This window comes from Sus scrofa, chromosome 16 (genome assembly GCF_054392235.1).
Source record: "Sus scrofa isolate SSC_HxYL_T2T_F1_AM1 chromosome 16, Sscrofa_HxYL_maternal_Yorkshire_Landrace_v2.0, whole genome shotgun sequence".
Lineage (NCBI taxonomy): Eukaryota > Metazoa > Chordata > Mammalia > Artiodactyla > Suidae > Sus > Sus scrofa.
Window position 1 is genome coordinate 80243887 of NC_139398.1, and position 9580 is coordinate 80253466.

At 40.4% G+C, this 9580-nt stretch overlaps 1 pseudogene; it reads right to left on the reverse strand.

The window, feature by feature from the left end:
* Window positions 1–2823: 2823 nt before the first annotated feature.
* LOC146395676 (U1 spliceosomal RNA) lies at window positions 2824–2969 on the reverse strand (annotated as a pseudogene).
* Between the last annotated feature and the right edge of the window lie 6611 nt (window positions 2970–9580).

Sequence of the window (9580 nt, forward strand, 5' to 3'; positions counted from 1 at the left end):
CATTTGTTCAGTCAGCTGCATGGGAATGAAGAAATATTATCCATACTCTGCTTGAAGCATTTGGCTTAGGCAGAGTGGGAACAGTCAGCGAGGCTCGTTTTCTTAATTTCATATTTGATCGAGCATTATTAAAAGAACTGTTAAGATTATGAAATTCTGTGCTCATACTTAGGATGGAGTGGCTAAGGACACATATAAAAAGAGTTATTCTGCTTCTCCTTTTCTTAGCAATAACATTGAGCACTCAGATACTGCTTTTCATCTCCATCACTCTTTACAAACATTAACTATATAATTTCACTACATTAACTGCAAGGAGAGAGTCAGAAATGGCCCTATAATTTTGTAGTCACTTTGGAGCATTCATTGTCTCTTAAAATGATAGACTACACCCTGGAGTCTACATTCCGATGTGATTTAAGGTAAGAAAGAGAAAGGAGGGAAGGAGGAAAAATGATCATATTCTAAAACAATAGAGATCTCAGAAGCCTACCTGGGATTCTGGAGAAATACCCTATGGATTTAGAATACAGAATTGAAATAGCGAACTGAGTGACATACCTATATTTTGAACAGTTTTATTACACTCAGCACATTATAGTTTGTATTTGAAAAACAAACAGGAAAGGTTCCATATTCCTCCTAGCAGTGAAAAAGTTCCCCAAATTTAAAAAAAAAAAAATGTTTCGACTGTGGTGAGTATATAGATTTAACATAAAGGCATACTAACTGGTGTCATTGTTGGTAATACTTTTTCAGCTCACCGCTACCCTGCGTCATTTTGGGGTGAAAGGCTCTTTAAATAATAAAAAATAGTTATCATTTGTTAAATATATGCTATGAGCGAGGTATCATGCTAAGTTCTCCAGATACACTGATTCATCTCAGTTTTCCTATCTGCAAAATGGGGGAATTTATCTAGAACAGGTACCAGCAAACTACAGCCCATGGTTTAAATCCAAATATGATTTTTGTAAATGAGGCTTTATTGGAACATACCCAGGCCCATTCATTTGCAATTTGTCTATGACTGCTTTCCCACTACCAAGGTAGAGCTAAGTAATTGTGACCAAAACCATATGGCCCACAGAGCTTTAAATATTTACTATTGGTTCTTTTACAGAAGGTTTCCCATCCTCTGATCTAGTTCCTCAAAGGATCTTCAAATGCTAAGGATTAACCCTCAGAATCCGAGTGTTGAAAAATCTTTCTCTATTTCCTCTACTATGTCATTAGCCGCATCAGAAAGCAAAAACAGGAGTTCCCACTGTGGTGCAGGGGGTTAAGAATCCAGCCGCAACGGCTCAGGTCACTGGAGAGGCGTGGGTTCGATCCCCCACCCAGCACAGTAGGGTTAAAGGGTCCAGTGCTGCCACAGTACCACAAGGCTCAGATTCAGTCCCTGGCCAGGGAACTTTCATATGCTATGGATGCAGCCATTAAAACAAAACAAACAAACAAACAAAAAACAAGCAAAAACACTACATTGGCCTCCATATGACTATGTGTTGTTATGCAGGCTTCTGTATCAATGTTGGTTCTTTAGGAAAACATTTTTTACGTTTTTAATTCCAAAATAATTCACGTATCAGTCCACGGTTGAGAGCTAACAACTTCAGTCCAAATTTAATCTCTATATTGTTGCTACCACCCACATCGACTATTAAAAAGTGTATTTATAGGACTCAAACTACACTAATAAAAAACCAAGTTCTGTCACTTCTGCCCTCACTCTCTCAATTCACTGCCTCTTCTCCATTTTCATCACCAGTGCCTGCTGCCACTTCGCCTCACACCTGAACTCTACTTGAGTAGCATTCAGCCCAATCCTAGGCATAAAGTAGGATTCTGAACTCCAAGACTCACCTTTTGAAAGAATCAGAGCTAGGGATGTAAGAATTTTTCTTAAAGGTTTTCATTTCTTTTCAGAATTAGAAACAAGGAAGAGCCACCCCATTTTTTCACATTCCCTCACGTTCATAGCTAATTTTCACCTGGTGTCTAAAGAGGTGACAATTTGATAGAAAGTATAATTGGAATGGGAATTTACAAGGCTTCAAGCATCCTTTATTACCACAGTGGTTGTTTTAGAAAGGCCCGGAAATTCCCCAAGTTCACACATAATTTGATTTCCTCAACAGGCTTGGGTTCTCAAAGAACGATCACTCTCAAGTAGCTAAAGCCACAGTCTAGAGAGCACACTATGTTACAGAACGTTATCAGGTTAGTTGGAGTATTGTGTAGGGTACAGTTTCAAAGATAAATTTTTAGCCTCGGTAAAGATCAGGGGCTGATTTTTTTTTTTCTTTCTAGGGCCAAACCTGCAGCACATGGAAGTTCCCAGGTTAGGGGTCAAATCAGAGATGTAGCTGCCCACCTACACACCACAGCCACAGCAACACCCATGAGATCCAAGCTGTGTCTGCAACCCATATCAAAGCTCATGGCAACAGCGGATCCTTAACCCATCAAGAGAGGCCAGGGATAGAACCCCTCATGGATACAAGTCAGATTTGTTACCGCTGAGCCGTGATGGGAATTCCCAGGTGCTGAATTTTAGTATTGTTCATAAGAACGTTTTTTCCTATTTACCCTAAAATATTAATTATTCCTTCAGTTGACTAAATCACTAACTTTTCTATACAATTTGTTTATACCTTCACTGGGTTCACTCTAAAATAGTTTAGGACTGACCCAGTAATCATCTAGATTCAGTTATTACAGCTTAAATAATGTAAGAAAAAGAAAAGTATCATCTTTATCTCAAGTATCAACTTTTGATAGTATGATCAAAATATCGTTTATTTATTTACTATTGTTTTTTAACCCCCCACTACCATAAATTATGCAGTCACGTTTCCCACATTTGGGGAAATCGCAGGGGTCAGCACATCCGGAGTGCAATGGATAAGCCTCGCCCTGGGAAAACCGTCTTCGTGATCATGGTATGTCCCCTGCCAGGTAAGCATGATCAAAATATCATTTAAATACCACCTTTATACATCCAAATAGAAGACTGACATCAAAAAGAAAGAGCATTGGGAGTTCCCATCATAGCTCAGTGGTAACAAACCTGACTAGTATCCATGAGGACTCGGGTTCAATCCCTGGCCTCACTCAGTGGGTTAAGGATTTGGTGTTGCCATGAACTGTGGTGTAGTTTCCAGATACGGCTCGGATCTGGCATTGCTGAAGCTGTGGTGCAGGCTGGCAGCTGTAGCTCTGATTCGACCCCTAGCCTGGGAACCTTCATATGCCATGATACAGCCCTAAAAAGACAAGAAAGAAAGAGAGAGAGAGAGAAAGACAGACAGACAGAAAGACAGACTATTTTTTAAAAATCCAAATTTGGAAATCTCCTTGAAATCTTTACATGGAATTAAAGTTATTTGATTCTATACTCATTCTCATACTAAACTGAAATATCTTCTTTAACACAGTGGTTCCAGCCTCTCTCATACCACTCATGCTTATCTTCTTGTATGTTTATTTTGGTTTTCTGTTGTTCTTGCAGTTTAGAGGGTTTTTTTGCTTCTTCTGATCCTAGGCTTTTGTTTGTTGGGAGATTTTAAAATTACTGATCCAATGTCCTTACTTCTTATTGATCTGTTCAGATTTTCTATTTCCTCCTGATTCGGTCTTCCTAGGTTATGTTTCTAGGAATTTATCCCTTTTTTTCTAGATTGTCAAATTCATTTGTGAAAATGAATTATATTCGTTTATATTTATAAAATAATAGTATATTTATATAGCATATATATAGTATATATATTATAAAAGAATGCCTTCTGTGATATTGGTTGTAGCTTCCCCTCTTTCATTTCTAATTTTATTTATTTAGGTCCTCTCTCTTTTTTCTCGATGAGTCTAGCTTATAGTTTATTAATTTTTGTTGCTCTTTTCAATTGTTTTCATCTTTTCCGTTATTCTTTTGGTTTCTCTTTTATTTCCTCCATGATCTTTATTATTTCCTCCCTTTCGCTGACCCTGGCATTTTTTTCTTCTTTTTCTAATTACGTTAGATGGTAAATTAGGTTGAGATTTTTCTTGTTTCTTGAAGTAGGCCTGTATCACTCTAAACTTCCCTCTTAGAACTGCTTTTGATGCATCTCATAGGTTTTTGTAAAGCTGTGTTTCCATTTGCACTTGTCACAAGGTATTTATCACAAGTCCCCTACTATTATTGTATTATTGTCAATTTCTCCTTTATGTCTGTTAATCTTTGCTTTATATATTTAGGTGCTCCTATATTAAGTACAAATGTTTCACAACTATTGCATCTTCTTGGACTGACTCCTCTGTCATTGTACAATGCACTTTGTCCTTGTTAGACTTTGTGTTGATGCATATTTTGTCTGATATAAGTATTGCTACCCAATTTTATTTTTATTTCCATTTCCATGCAATATTTTTCACCCCATCAATTTCAGTTTCAGTGTGTCTTTAGCTCTGAAGTCAGTTTCTTCCAAGAAGCACATCAATGAGTCTTATTTTTTTATCCATTTAGCTACTCTATGTCTTTTGATTAAAGCATTTAATCAACTTATATTTAAAGCGATTATTGATAGGTATGTACTTATTGCCATTTTGTTACTTCTGGTTGTTTTGCAGTTCTTTCCTGTTTTTTTTCTTTTAGTCTCTTCTCCTGTGGTTTTATTTTTTTCTTTAGTATTATGTTTGGGTTCCCTTGTTTTTTGTGTATCTATTGTAGGTTTTTGATTTGTGGTTACTATGATATATATATACATATATATATTACACATATATAATGTGATATATATATATACAAAATCTTCCTTCTGGACTTCTTATGAAGCAAATATTAGTATGCTTGAAGCAGTCCCATAGGTCTCTTATTTAAACTATATTCATTCTTTTTTTCTGATTTGATTGGGTGATTCCAGTAGGCTGTCTTCTAGGCCTTATGTGCTCTTCTGTATCACTTTACCTGCTGTTACACCTTCTAGTGTATTTTTTCATTTCAGGTACTGTTTTATTAAGCTCTTATTTTTTAAATATAATTTTTAGTTTTTTCCTTAAGTTTTCACTGTGTTCCTCTATTCTTTTCCCTAGCTCAGTGGGCATTTTTATGAGTACTGATTTGAATTCTTTATCAGGTAAATTACTTATCTCCATTCTCATTAGGGATTTTTTTTTCCTGGAGTTTTATCTTACTCTCTCGTTTGGAACATATTCCTCTGTGTTCTCATTTAGTTTGACTTTCTCTGTCTCTATGAAATTAGGTAAAACAGTTCTACCCAGTCTTGAAGGGATGCCCTTGTGTGGAAGCATCCCTGTGAGTCTGTGTGCCCAGCGGTTTTGGTGGGAGAGCTGGAGCTGATGCACACTGGGCTGCATCTTCTTCCAGAGTGCACTAGTAGCGGGGAGGGCCGGAGCTTGGAAGGGCTAGAGGCAGAGCCTCATGCAAACCAGGGCTTCTCCCAGGTTCAATGGCAGTTTCTGCCTTGGCCAAGGGTGGGGTGGGGCCTGAGGAGCTAGAGCCACAGCTCTGAGTGATCTCCACTACTCCATGGCACACAGGGGTACACTGGCAGTCTCTGCCTTAGCTGGGAGTGGAAGGGGGAGGGCCAGGGACTGTAGCCCCAGTTCCAAGTGAGCTTCATTTCTCTGCAGCATGATAGCAACCTCCACCTTGGTGGGGAGTAGTTCTGGAGCAGCAGGGGCTAGAGCAGAAGATCGGTGCTGGCTTAGGGGCATGTTGAGGTGGTCTTAGAAGGCCAGCCAGAGCATTAGACCATTTGAATCTTCTTCCTTTGTGCTAGGAATGGGAGAAAACAAGTCTGTGTGTGTGCTCTCCAAGAAAAAAAAAAGTCTCAGTTTCCTATAGTCCACCAGTGAGCCCCACTGGTTTTCAAACCAGCCAAGGGGATTCATCTTCCCAGCTCCAGACCCCAAGGCTGGGATGCTCAATGTGGGGCACACACTCATCACCTCTCAGGGAGGATCTCTAAACCTCTGATATGTCCCTTCTCTTCTAGGTGACTCTCCAGGGCTGTGGGACCCAACCAGATTGCTTCTTCTCTCCTCCTAACAATCTCCATGTGGTTATTTCTTTATAAACTTGGTTATAGAAGAACCATTCTTCTAGTCTTCAGGTCATGCCCAGAGGGAGTTGTTCTATAAGTAGTTTTGATGTGTTGGCTGGGTGAGGTGAACTCAAGGTCTTCCTACTCCACCACACTGATGCTACCGCTTTCCAAATTCTCTCGTCCTTGATTTTGACAGTTTAATTATAATGTGTTTCAGTGAAGTCCTTTTTAGGTTGAATCTGTCTGGGGAACTTTGAGTTTCATGTAGCTGTATACCCGTATCGCTCCCCAACTTAGAGGCGTTTCAGCCATTACTGCTTTAAGTAGACCTTCTTCCCCTTTCTCTCCTCCGTCTGGGACTCCCAAGATGCATAAAATGTTTCACAGGATGATTTTCCCCTAAGTCCCATAAGCTTTCTTCACTCCATTTTCACTTTTTTTCCTTTTTGCTCCTCCAACTGGATAACTTCAAATGACTGTGTTCAATTTCATTGATTCTTTCTTTGACTTGATCAAGTCTGCTGTTGAAGGTCTCCATTGAATTGTTCAGGTCACTATTCTTCAGCTCTAGAATTTCTGTGGGTTTTTTTAATGGTTTCTATTTCTTTGTTGAATTCTTACTTTTTTCATGTTTCTTCCCTAATTTTGTTTATTTCCCTGTGTTTTCTTATAGTTCACTGATCTTCTTTAAAAGGAGTTTTCTGCATTTTTTGCTAGTTCATAGGTATTGATTCTCTAGGGTCAGTAACTGGAGCTTTATTAATTTCCTTTGGTGGTATCATGTTGCTCTAATTATTCATGAACTTTATGTCCTTGCTTTGGTGTCTGCATTTGAAGGAGTCGCCTCGTTTAGTCTTTACAAGTTTGCTTAGGCAGGAAAATTCAATCAGTTTGGGGTTCAGGATTGCTAATGAGTAGCATCTTTGAAGCACCTTTGGAGAGGGCTTATTACCAGAGTATCTGTTTGGGTGGGGTCTCTGCTCATGCTCTGAAGCCAGATGGTGCCATTTGCTGGATTCTAAAGTTGGGCAAGTCTTCTGGCTGGGCTCCAGTCAAAGAGAGGTGCTGGATGGGCTTCATAGTCAGAAAACGTCTGGCTGGGCTCTCTAGTTGGGCAGTGCCACTGGCTAGACTCTGCAGTCACATGGATCACAGGCTGGACTCTGCAATCAGATGGGGCTGATGTCTGGGTCTCTGCAATTGCCTTTGGTCTGAAAAAGCTATGAGCCGTGCTCCTAGCTGGATGATGGCACTGGGTAGACACTGTGATTGGGCAGGCTTGCAACCTGGGCTCCACAATCACCCCTGGTTGGGTGATCCAGAGGCTGTACTCTCTTGCTAGGTAGAACTAGTGGCTGAATTCTGTATTTATGTGGGTCCTCAGGCTGTGCTCCTTTGTCTGGCAGGGTCACAGGATAAGCTCCATAGTTTAGCAAGGCTGTTGACTTAGCTCTCTGCTGAGTTGGGACCACACGCTGGCAGAGAACCTCAAATAGACGGAAGTACTAGCCATGCTCCCTGGCCAGATGGGACCACTGGCTCGACTTCACAGATGAGAAGAGCCACTGACTGGACTCCTGGCCAGGTGAAGTCACCAGCTTGGAGGTGGTGCCACCACCAAGATCTGAGCACTGGTCACTGAGCACTGTGAGACTCCTTTCTTTGGTGTTACCTGATATGGCCCTGCCAATCCCTCAGTGTTTCTTCTGAGGCAAGAAAGTAGTCCTCCCAGGATGTGGTCTAGAACACTGGGCAAGCTGGATGTATGTCTTAGGCTATCTTTTCCCCACCGGAGAAACTAGAGGCCCAGGGAAACCCTCTTAGTGTGCCCTATGCCAGTCTGGCCAATGGGAAACCAATCATTGAAACTGCTCTTCTTAACCTTTTAATGCAAATTTTCTTGGTTTTCTCCCTCTATGACAGTATTTCAGCCTCATCCCCACATTCTGGGATTTTTCACAAAAACATTCTTGTTTGTGAATAGTTGCTAACCCTTATTTTGGTGAGGGGACCTCCTCCTAGTCTGCCTTCCTGCTGTCACTCCCATGCTTATCTCCTGCAAACTGTTACTAGAGAGAACTCTGCTTCTTTCATCGTTTCTCGTCTTTCCCATAAAACATATGTAGAATCTACACCACTTTTATATGTTATGGTCTAATAAGTAGCCTCCTTTCAGAAGAGGTAGGCTCCAAACAATAGCCTCTGTATCAACATCAACCAAAGGCTAAGAGCTCACTAAAAAAAAAAAAAAAAAGACCCTGGAAAACACAAACACCTCTGTATCAGGAGAAAGTTAAAATTGTTTGTTCCTATAATGGAAGGAGATTGAAACCTGGAGGGCACCGATGAAAGGCACAATGGGAAGAGGACATTCTTGTTCCTTTTTTATGTAAACCCTGCTGAGAAAGTAACCTTAAGAACTAGTCTGTTGAAATATCAATAGCTCCGCTATGTGCTTTACATATATTATCTCATTTAATCCTCTTAAGAGCCTTAGGAGGTAGGAACTATTATCTCCACATTTTTACATGAGGAAATTTAGGTGAAGCACAGCAGTAAGTGGAGAACCAGGACTTAAACAGCAGTCTGGATGATACTTTTTTTGTTGCTTTTTGCTTTTTAGGGCCACACATGTGGCATATGATAGTTCCTGGGCTAGGAGTCAAACTGGAGCTGTAGCCTCTGGCCTACACCACAGCCACAGCCACGTCAGATCTGAGCCATGACTGTGACCTACACCACAGCTCATGGCAACGCTGGATCCTTAACCCACTGAGCAAGCCCAGGGATCGAACCCCCATCCTCTTGGATACTAGTCAGATTCATTTCCTCTGAGACACCAAGGGAACTCCCTGAATAATGCCTTAAATTGGGCTTGAGACTTTCTTAGTTTTGACGCCCATGACATGTTTCAGATGTCACAGTGCAATAAAGCCTAAGATACAGAAAGTCAGATCAGTGGATGTCCTTTTTATCTTCTTCCAGAACCCCAAAGCTCTCTATTTAAAATGGGATCCTGGGACTGGTGAAAACACTATTTTATTCTTTTAAAAAAGTGAGTAATCTACTAATACTTGGCTTTTAAAAGTTAGCAGAGATTAGAGACAAGCATCTTGCACGTTTCTCTTATCCCTTCTCCATGTCTGTTAGATTTGCTAGGTCCAGCAACCTTTAGGAACACATGTGTGTAGGCCAAATTCACACACTTGCACTAACCTATCATCCTGATAGGCCTTGAGGGATTGTAAAAGGGAGAAACAGTACAGTTTCTGGGCCTTTGGTTAGGCAAAGAAAACTCAGAGCCAAGTTCGGAAGCATCATGACTGCACTGCATAACAAAGTGAAAGGAATTTTATTTTTAAAGGGAAGTAGTGCAGAGGAAGACAAGAGAGGGTGGAATCACTATGAATACACATGGCTCAGGGAATATTCTTAAGGAACAGGAATGACTAATATCCACATGCAAGTCATATGTAGTTTTACAATATTAAATTTTCCCACCCTGTCAATTCTTCAGAAAAGCCACTAAA